We start from the raw sequence: 11,476 nt of genomic DNA, 5'->3' as shown, positions 1-11,476 counted from the left end.
ACCGATCAATCGAATGTTCGGTACCGATCAATCGAATATGCGGTATCGATCAATCGAATGTGTGGTACCGATCAATCGAATGTTCGGTACCGATCAATCGAATGTTCGGTACCGATCAATCGAATATGCGATATCGATCAATCGAATGTTCGGTACCGATCAATCGAATGTGCGGTACCGATCAATCGAATGTTCGGTACCGATCAATCGAATGTTCGGTTCCGATCAATCGAATATGCGGTATCGATCAATCGAATGTGTGGTACCGATCAATGGAATGTGCGGTATCGATAAATCGAATGTGCGGTACCGATCAATCGAATGTGCGGTACCGATCGATCGAATGTTCGGTACCGATCAATATAATGTTCGGTACCGATCAATCGAATGTGCGGTATCGATCAATCGAATGTGCGGTACCGATCAATCGAATGTGCGGTACCGATCAATCGAATGTTCGGTATCGATCGATCGAATGTGCGAAACCGATCAACCAAATGTGCGAAACCGATCAATCGAATGTTCGGTCCTGATCAATCGAATGTTCGGTACCGATCAATCGAATGTGCGGTACCGATCGATCGAATGTGCGGTACCGATATATCGAATGTGGGGTATCGATCGATCGAATGTTCTGTATCGATCAATCGAATGTGCGGTACCAATGAATCGAATGTTCGGTACCGATCAATCGAATATGCGGTATCGATCAATCGAATGTGTGGTACCGATCAATCGAATGTTTGGTCCCGATCAATCGAATGTGCGGTACCGATCAATCGAATGTTCGGTACCGATCAATCGAATGTTCGGTACCGATCAATCGAATATGCGATATCGATCAATCGAATGTTCGGTACCGATCAATCGAATGTGCGGTACCGATCAATCGAATGTTCGGTACCGATCAATCGAATGTTCGGTTCCGATCAATCGAATATGCGGTATCGATCAATCGAATGTGTGGTACCGATCAATGGAATGTGCGGTATCGATAAATCGAATGTGCGGTACCGATCAATCGAATGTGCGGTACCGATCGATCGAATGTTCGGTACCGATCAATATAATGTTCGGTACCGATCAATCGAATGTGCGGTATCGATCAATCGAATGTGCGGTACCGATCAATCGAATGTGCGGTACCGATCAATCGAATGTTCGGTATCGATCGATCGAATGTGCGAAACCGATCAACCAAATGTGCGAAACCGATCAATCGAATGTTCGGTCCTGATCAATCGAATGTTCGGTACCGATCAATCGAATGTGCGGTACCGATCGATCGAATGTGCGGTACCGATATATCGAATGTGGGGTATCGATCGATCGAATGTTCTGTATCGATCAATCGAATGTGCGGTACCAATGAATCGAAGGTTCGGTACCGATCAATCGAATGTGCGGTATCGATCAATCGAATGTTCGGTACCGATCAATCGAATGTTCGGTATCGATCAATCGAATGTTCGGTACCGATCAATCGAATGTTCAGTATCGATCGATCGAATGTGCGGCACCGATCAATCGAATGTGCGGTACCGATCAATCGAATGTGCGGTACCAATCGATCGATCGAATGTGCGCTACCGATCAAACGAATGTTCGGTACCGATCAATCGAATGTGCGGTATCGATCAATCGAATGTCCGGTATCGATCAATCGAATGTGCGGTATCGATCAATCGAATGTGCGGTACCGATCAATCGAATGTTCGGTACCGATTAATCGAATGTTCGGTATCGATCGATCGAATGTGCAGTATCGATCGAATGTGCGGTACCGATCAATCGAATGTGCGGTACCGATCGATCGAATGTGCGGTACCGATATATCGAATGTGCGGTATCTATCGATCGAATGTTCTGTATCGATCAATCGAATGTGCGGTACCAATGAATCGAATGTTCGGTACCGATCAATCGAATGTGCGGTATCGATCAATCGAATGTTCGGTACCGATCAATCGAATGTTCGGTATCGATCAATCGAATGTTCGGTACCGATCGATCGAATGTGCAGTATCGATCGATCGAGTGTGCGGTACCGATCAATCGAATGTGCGGTACAGATCAATCGAATGTGCGGTACCAATCGATCGTTCGAATGTGCGCTACCGATCAAACGAATGTTCGGTACCGATCAATCGAATGTGCGGTATCGATCAATCGAATGTGCGGTACCGATCAATCGAATGTTCGTTACCGATCAATCGAACGTTCGGTACCTATCAATCGAAATTCGATTGATCGGTAACGCCCATTCGATTTAACGTTACAGCACAGTCTTGTTTGAAGACTCATTTTTTCAAGTTTGCGTTCTATTAGGGTTGTACAGCGCTATTGAATACTTCGTAGATTTTAGCGCTATATAAGTTCATTTATTATTTTATTATTATTATTAACACTGCCACATAAAGACCGCCAATACCGTCAATACTCACAAGTCCTTAATTCCCAAACGAAAAGTTAAGGCGAACAACTTTGCATTTTAAAAGCATTGAAGACTCGCCCCAAACCGCGTGCCGCGCTCTGAAAAATTTAACTTTCCGTTGCTTGCAAGTGAAGTGTTTTTCTTGTCGCTGCTATGTTCACTGTGTTGTAGGTATTGACCGAAGCTGTATGAATTGACTGTACACTAGTGTCTAATTACCGACGGTAGCAAGCTGTGTGTGTATTTTCTGGGACCGATGGTGGTGTCTAACACTTCTGTTACACCTCATTCGAAACTAGGTCAGAATACCGGCATGAGACGTTTCTTTGTGCGCGAGTCTTCACACCATTTAATGTCCGAACATGTACTGCAAATTTTTGTATTTAACTTGTCATTGTTGATTTCTTTGTTGAATATAACAACGAAGGGAATACAATCTGACATGTCGACCTCGTTCAGGTAGAAGTTTCAGCCAATCCTTTTTCAAGTTTCTCTCCTTACCGAGCAAATACGCATTTGTCATACAAACCGGAACTCCTAATTGGTCAATAGTATAGTGGCAGTCATTATCATTAATAATATCGTCCACGAAGCGGACACAGAGTCGCGCAAAGCAGATGAGGCGGCAACATCCTAAGATTTTGGTTATTTCGAAATAAAAGAAGGAAAGTTGAGGTGTTCAAGGAATTCAAAGATTTGATTGGAACCGGTATGCATTCAGTTTGGAGATAATCTGTGTAAATGTTTAAACTTCTCGTGAAAGGATAGTCGATGTACCATTGTATGAAGCCAAGAGAAGTTACGTTACAGTACTTCATCATAGGCAGATACCTAACAGAAATACGCCTACTGCGTAACTTAGGCCTAGGCTAATGGTTGCCGAAGGCCTAAAGCCTAGGCCGAGTATAATTGCCCTTGAACAGGGCTGTGTACCACTATAATCTGTATCACTATTATATTTTAAATATGATATGTCCATTTTTTACTAGGCCGTGGCTATTCTTACGACTAGTCGAAACAACTATTTAAAAACAATTCTTACTACATCGGCGAATTCATGCGAATTCAAAGTAAATAAAGCAACTGCGCATGTTGTAGGGGTAACCCTAACTCTAACCCTCAATCCAACCCTAACCCTAACCAGAAATTATTGTTACTCCTGGTCGTAAAAATAGTACGCCTAGTCGTAAAAATAGCAACGTTGCGCATGCGCAAAAGGGAATTATTGTTACGACTAGTCGTAAGAATAGCCACTTTGTTTTTACTAATATGATGTGAAACGGAGACTGAAACCATAGTCTTGTAATAATAGTAAAGCTAAAGGCGTTATCATTGACGCACCTTCAACTAGTATTAGTACTATTACTACTACTAGTACTACTACTACCAGCAATGATATAGTACACCTAAACAACCTAAAATTTTTGCACTCAAGCAGAGTCACATATTTCACGAGTTTGAATCCATTGCAGGTATATGCTGATCGAATTGTGTGTAATTTTAAGCTTTGATAACAACCTCCTCCCAGTTTTACACGTTCATTCTTTTGCATTTGGAAATGTTACTCCGTAAAAATAACCAAAATTGCCTCAATATGATAGTACCACTACTCTCTGGGACCTGAGCTTAGAGGCGCAAAGCATAGCAAACAGCATCCAAAGTCAATGGATGTATACCTAGGTCTTCACTACAGTTAGCTTATCGACAAATGTGTCAATTTAAGGGTATGAAAGAACTTGACACAGCAGACATTTTGTCGTCAAATTCCACTCAATTGTATGTTGCGTATGCACAGAACAACAAATACTTTGAGATCATTACATTTCTGAGGGATATGAAAAATGCATACAGTTTGGTGATTTGAATTTTTCTTTGAATAGACATTGTTAATCAAATCCTTAAGTGTGTCAATTTTGAGCCCATCATGCTACTAATACTATGTAGCCTAGCCCTGTTCAAAGGTTAGTTGACAACTTGACCTAGCCTAGTAACGCCTAGGCCCTATAGGCTAGTTACGATTAACTTACAACTAAATTAGGGCTACCGTTATATTGGCAACCAACAAAACTAGGCTAAGAGTCTAGACAAGACCAAAGACTCTTAGTATAGCCTCACTCGTCATCACACTGATTATAGGCCTACAGGCAACATAATTTGAAGGTAGGCTCTTGATTGTTTCCTGCTGCCATCATTAATAAATTCCATTCAATCTCTTGCTGATGAGCATGTCTGACTTTTTAAATTGCTCATCTCTGTGTTCACGAAAATACTTAAACCATCTTAGTAGGCTTAAATGAAATTGTTACACTGGAAAGCCACAGGGCATCAAATTTCATGCCTAGTAGTTTGCATCCCTTGATATTCCACAAGAAAATTGTATACAGATTTTGCCTACACAAAGACCTAACATGTGATAGGCTTAGGCAGGGCAGAAATTTCATGGTCGTCATATCGCCCGAGACGACTAAAACTTCTTTCGGACAACCGAAATCGCATTTGAGGTTGTCCGGCAGACAACTGAATTATTTGTGGAAATCTTCAAATTGCTTGGTCCAGCAGATGCAAACTTGTTTTTCTTGAGAAACAAACCTCAAGTACACTCTCACAACTAGGTCAACGGAAAACATAACAAAACACATTTTTGTCTTTCTTGCAGTCCCCATCACCATTCCATACAAAGAAAGGTCCTACAAGATGCAGGACTTGGTGGAAACAAAATTACGATGGATGCATATTCATCCCCAGAAGAGGTAAAAGAAACACTTGTTCAGCATGATCTCAAACTTCTTAAAGCGGGTGTTTCGGCAACTTGAAGTGTTCTGGGAGCAACATGGCCCTCACATCATCACGTTGCCATCAGACTGATACGGGATAGCTTCCTTACGAGAAGCAGCCCGATCTGCAAGGATATACGTGCGCCCAATCCAGTCTAAACTCAGCCTGATCCGATTGAAGGTTTGTTACGTTTACAAAGGGTTGATAAATACACATAACTTAGGATAATGGTTCGGAAAATTAGATAATTTCTGTCCAATAGCTGATAGGTACTTTCTTGTGTGTGTGGGCAACTCTTACATAGGAATGTCACCAAAATCATAATAATTCTGATGTTCCTATGTGCCCTTTTTCTCCCATACTATTCTTGCCAGATGGATCAAACAGCTGCCCAACATGAATGGACTTAGTCTTTGAGTCTAATACGTCTAAAACTGAAAACATTGTGTATGCATTCCACCTTTTGCCGTGAACTCTCTTACATAGAAAATGAATCACACAGCCTTGTTAAAATTAGGCATGAACAACACATAGTTGGGGAAGCATGGGGGGGGGGGGTGGTTAAGTCTTTCTCATCCACTTGTGAGGCCATATGGGAGGGGGAAAACAGAAATTAAATCAACCGTGTCTAAATTATATCGACTCAGTTATCTATGTCATTATTTTAAGCTTTGCATATGATAGTTTAAGACATTTAATCTTTGTTACGGAACCAGAAAATTTCATTGGCCACTTGTTAAATACCCCTCATCATTTCTGATTTCTCTGTAAAGACACTATCTTTCTTCATATATATTTTTTTGTCTTCTCACTTTCAGTATGTGAAAAATGTTTCAGTAGAGCTAAAGGAGCAGTGCAAATCGTGTGAGAGAAACATTCCACAGACACAGCTTAGGTCCCATGTAGCTCTTTGTGGTCAATCAGCCTCAGATTCCATAAGACAAAGGTTTGTTAGTGGTCAATTTAAGATTTCATCTTTCAATTCAGTGCATTGATCAAGCATGGTTGTGTAATTTCCTCTTTGTTTTCTCATCATTTAATTCATGCTAAACAGGTAATTGTTTGGCTTTATCATTTTACTGGGCACCATTTATTTTGTTTCTGATCATATTTGATAAGTTTTGGGATATGGCTACTCTAATCGAATGTTATTATATACTTATATCATGGTAATTGTTATAACGTTTGCTTCATGCAATGTGTAGTTGCATGTGATTGTGTGTGTTGTGACTCCCTATATAATAAGAATTTTGTTTCTGTTTGTGTTTGAACAACACTTGAATTAAACAGCCCACCTCATGATTTTAGTTTGGACAATGAAGACCTTCCAACTGTTGTAAGTAAGACAGACATTGCTCATGAAACAATCAATGTGTCTTAACAAGTCAACTTCAAAACCGCTTTTTTGTAACCTACAGAAAACATGTTGGTCAATCATGCTTCAGCTGCTAATCAGCAAAACAATGAAAATGTATGTGATTACTCACTACCACACTACATACTTTAAATTGTTTATTTAAATAAATGTGCTTCCAGGTACCTTTGTGTTTGCAAGAACTTCTTCACCATGGTCCAGGTGGATCTAAATGGGTGGTGGGGGAGGGGGCAGATACATACATGTCAATGGTGGAGATGCATTGAGCATTAAGAATGGGGGATTAAAGGAACTAAAGAATGAGACTTCTGCCATTTCATTGTGTTAATTTTGTTTGTTAGTTTTTGTTTGTTATGTAGGTGAATTGAACTAAGCATACCATGGAGATTGCATGGTTGAATATTCCAGTTTGTTGTTAAAGTATGTCAAGGGGAGATATGGCACATTTTAATAGAAATATCAAGTAGACTGGATTGAGGAATAGAGGAAGTAATTGTTTCCTAAGAAATGAGAGGGGGAGGGGGGGGGGGGTAAATCAGTTTTTGACCATTGTAGACATGTCATGGCAATAAAAATACACATGGACAGGTCAATTATGAATTTAGGAATTAAACCATACCAGCTAGTGGATTAGTTTTGATTCTGCACCAGAAGCAAATGAAGCAGCCATATGTGTGTGACACCAGCTTGTAATCAAAATACCACAAGAAGGAAACATGCATAGATCTCATTCTTAATGTGTGGATGTACCTTACGGAGAGCAAAAATCCCATTGTATTTGGTGGAGCTCGCCAGTGGTCAATGGAGGTCAACCTTTGTTTGCACAGTATCTCATGAAGGTGCTTGGAATAATCTCATGCTTAGTATCTAGGTGGTATATCACAATCAGTGTAGGAGCTCTAATGTTTTTGGTAGAGGTGAAAGGTTGTAATTTCAATCATGACTGGGCTTTTTGAGTTTCGAGTTATCATTGTTTGTGATAAGATGTGCAAGATAGCAAATCATGTCACAAAGCTCCTTGGAATTATGTGCTATTTAACTTTAAAACATAGCTGCTCATGATACAACAATTGAAGTGTGCCTGATTTGGCCAATAAGTGCAATTTAACTACCTTTCATCATTCAGTGGGTGACATTAAAATGTGCTTTTCTCTGTTTTCCTCTCTTCTCTTTAGTGAAAGCATGGATCAGGTGCATCAGCTCCCATTTATTGCAACTGACTTTGTGTAAGTGGATTGGTACTTTAATTTGCAAAGAATTATGATGAGACTTGTCATTAATTCTCTCCCAGAACAAAAAAAGGCTACTGCCTTGACTAATTATGTTCAGAGCCACTTCAAACATGTTGCAAGTTTTCATTGACATTGAAGTTTGAAAAATATTACCCTGGTGGCCATGTATGTAAATTTTGTAAGCATGCAGTTTTAGTCATGGAATGAGTGGATTTATTTTCCCTCATATTTTGTTTGGAAGTAAACTGTTGTCATTGACACCAGTGTCAATACTTTATGAATTGGTCACCACTTAATAGTTCCCAGTTCATAATAAAAGAAAATATGCAGGGCACATTCTTTGTCTGGACACTTTGTTTGCAAACATTGACCTCAAGTGTTGAAACATATTATGCCAATACTTTCTCTCTAATGTAGAACTGACTTAGGGAACGCTGAACCGTCAGTTAATTTATTTGATGTTATTTTATTTTACTTCTTTAAGTTCTGTTTCATTTCATTTATTTTATTTTACTTGTTTTATTTTATTAGTTATTAATCTTTTCGGTTACTTTATGATTAAAACCTTGTATAGGCAACTTAAGCAATTGATGCTATGATACAAGTATACCCTAAGTGATCAATACAAATTGTAATTTTATATCACGGTTTTGCCTTTGGAGTGTATCACTTTTAATTGATTAGTATTGCTTTGCATGTACTCTGTCACACATATTTTGTATCTGAAGATTATAGGCTTTTGTACTTCCCTATAAGTTCAGATGTTTAAGAATGATGATATTATAACAAATAATTTGATCAAAATACAGGCCTGTTGAATTCCTGGATGATCCTGATTCGGCACTGGAACAGGCATTACAAGAAAGCTTGAATGAGTATGAACAAGATGATCCCAGGCAAGAAGGAACCCATGCAAGGTAGTCTTTTTTTGTTCTTAAAATATGACTGACCCAGGTTTTCATCCTGCAACACAACACAGAAACTCATGTCAGGTTCCCAGTAACATTGATTTGTAAATATCTTTCCATATGGTTGAACCTGGAGAAACAACCTTTTTAAATATGCTCCATCCAGGTTAAGATTAGATATAACAATTTTCTTTCATCTGTGATTCATGCATACCATATTTTGGTATATATGTGTGTATGTATATGTGTATATAACACGTTTAAATGCTGTTAAAACATTACAAGGCTTTGCAAAATAAAAATGAACATTTTAGTCCTGATGTGTGTAGGCATGGCCAGCATGTTGTTAGGCAGATTTTCTACTATTAGTGTCATGGTGTGAAGAACTATCTATGTTTATATAAGAAGACAAATATGTTAAGCCACCTTGACCACTGTCTTTTCTGTGACTCAGCCATATTCAGTAAAGCTAATCAATTTAAGGGTTCAACAAAGTGATCCACATAAGTTGTCAATTTTTTATTTCGATGTTAATCGTAACCTTTGCATTCATGATGGCGTATGTGTGTGGTGTGTGTGTGACGCCTGGCTTGTAAACACGGTACCTCAAGTAGGGAAGCTTGCACCAATCTAATATTTGGTGTATATGAGTACCACATTGAGTAGATGTGCCCTATATTTTTGGGGCCTGTGAAGGTCACCAAAGGTTAGAGGCCAAAAACCAAAATATTTAAACAAGCAATAACTCCCATTGACAGGGTCCGACATGGTTGATATTTTGGGAGTAGTTGTGAATGGGGTAAGGGATCATTTCAAAACATAACGTTCATGTGATCTAAGGTCAAAAAAGGTCAATCAGGGGTCAAAAACTAGTATTTTGCAGTAACTTGAGAACAAAATGTCCGTCAAGGTTGGGAGTTACATTATTGTAATCCAGGAGTCGACCCGCATCTAGGTGACCTTTGACCTCCAGTGACCTTTATCAGTTTCTTTGGGTTATTTGAATTTTTGTGGCCATAATCGGATCTCAAAGGTACCTTCCGATCAATATGGTCCATGGTTGACCCCTGTGTGACCTTCGTGTGCAAAGTTATCAGAGGTCAAGTGTGTTTTAAATAAGTACAGATAGGATGGTGGATACTTGTCTTGTTGCTTCTTCGAATCAGCGTGTCAAACTACATCTGACCTTGAGGTCAAAAGTCAAATCTTGAAAAATATGTTCATTTTTGGAGATACGGGGCAAAACAAAAAAAGTTGGTCAATATTTGATAGAGCTCTTTGTGCTCTATAGAGGAAACCAACTCCGGCCTCAAGTTATTAGGGGCCAAAGGTTGGTTCTGATTTCTAATTAGCAATAACATGATGTGTGCACATTGGAGCACATACAAAATTAAGGACAGATTTCACATCATCAAGGGGATCATTTTTGATAAAAACCAACAGGTCATCCAAGGTCATTCAAGGATGCTTATGTGCAAAAAACTGCCAACTTATGCTTATATTTGCAACAACTTCCAGTCACAAGGTCTGACATGGTTGCTATATTGGGACAAGTTGTGAATGTAGTCGGGGCACATTTTCCAAAATAACCGTTATGTTATCCAAGGTCAAAAAAGGTCAATTAGGGGTCACAAACTAGTATTTTTGCAATAACTTGAGAACAAAATGTCCATCAAGGTTGGGAGTTATGCTATTGTAATCCAATAGTCGACCTGCATTTGGGTGACCTCCAGTGACCTGTTTTGGTTTCTTTCAAGTTGATTAATTGAATTTTTCGTGACCATATTCCAATCTAAATTGTCTAAATTGTCCATAAGTTGACTCCTCTGCAACGTTAATGTGTGAAGTTATTAGAGATCAAGGTTTGTTTGCTTTTGTTAAAATTCTTAATAAGTACAGTTAGGATGATTCTGTGAGTTCTGTAAAAAAAAGCCAACTCTTGCTCATATCAGTCACCTGGTCCTCAACAGGTTCTCAAAAAACCAACGGTTGATTTGTGATATTTTTGGAAATAATATTGTGTGTGTGTGTACATGGACCACATAACGATTTAAGGACGGTGCTGCTCCCTTGTAAATATTCCTTACAAGCAAGGAACCATTGTGCCCTTAGGCTCTTCTTTTTCTTACTAAACTAAACTAATAATAACAATAAATACGTTCAGATAGGCACTACGTTAGGCTTAGAGACCAAAAGATTAGAGGTCTGGTAGAAGCTAATTTCAGTATTCAAGGTACCAGTGAACTGTCATCCAAGAAACTTATTTCTTCTTGTAATTTGTTTGGCCATAATAAAAGTCTGTTCAGGTGATGCAGAATTTATTCAGCAGGTGGTTCAAGTCCACCAACAGATAACATTAAGCCACTCCAAGAAGAATTTGACTATTTGTGCATGTAATGATGTGACAGTTGCTATAATTGCTATAATTCCCATGATAGAAATTTTGATTGGCAATTTGGCAAAGCAATCAAGGAATATCCTGATATTTATTACAAGAGTTTTGTCGGTGAATGTGTGATTATAACTTTTTTTGTTCATCTATGGTCACCATACACTTGGAAGTGCAATTCCAGTACGAAAGGTTTCTTAATTTACAATTAACTTGATACAAGAATGTAACAACATTTATGTACAATTGGTCAACATTTGGTATTTTTCAACAACACATAAGACAGTGCCCTCCTTTTTAAACAAGAAAACTGTGAGTAGATGTTGTTAAAGCTCATTACCAGGTGCTTTTGATTGGCAAGAA

General features: G+C 38.9%; 1 long non-coding RNA gene across 1 annotated transcript; it reads left to right on the top strand.

Moving 5' to 3' along the window:
- Positions 1 to 2,935: 2,935 nt before the first annotated feature.
- On the top strand, positions 2,936 to 11,020 carry LOC139969386 (uncharacterized). The gene is made up of 5 exons (XR_011793711.1): positions 2,936 to 3,143; positions 5,091 to 5,389; positions 6,028 to 6,155; positions 7,760 to 7,810; positions 8,626 to 11,020. It is a non-coding gene; the product is annotated as an uncharacterized lncRNA (long non-coding RNA).
- Positions 11,021 to 11,476: the final 456 nt, after the last annotated feature.

Source organism: Apostichopus japonicus, chromosome 7, assembly GCF_037975245.1.
Source record: "Apostichopus japonicus isolate 1M-3 chromosome 7, ASM3797524v1, whole genome shotgun sequence".
NCBI lineage: Eukaryota > Metazoa > Echinodermata > Holothuroidea > Aspidochirotida > Stichopodidae > Apostichopus > Apostichopus japonicus.
Note: the sequence above shows the minus strand (reverse complement) of the source record. Positions and strands in the feature narration are given on the sequence as shown.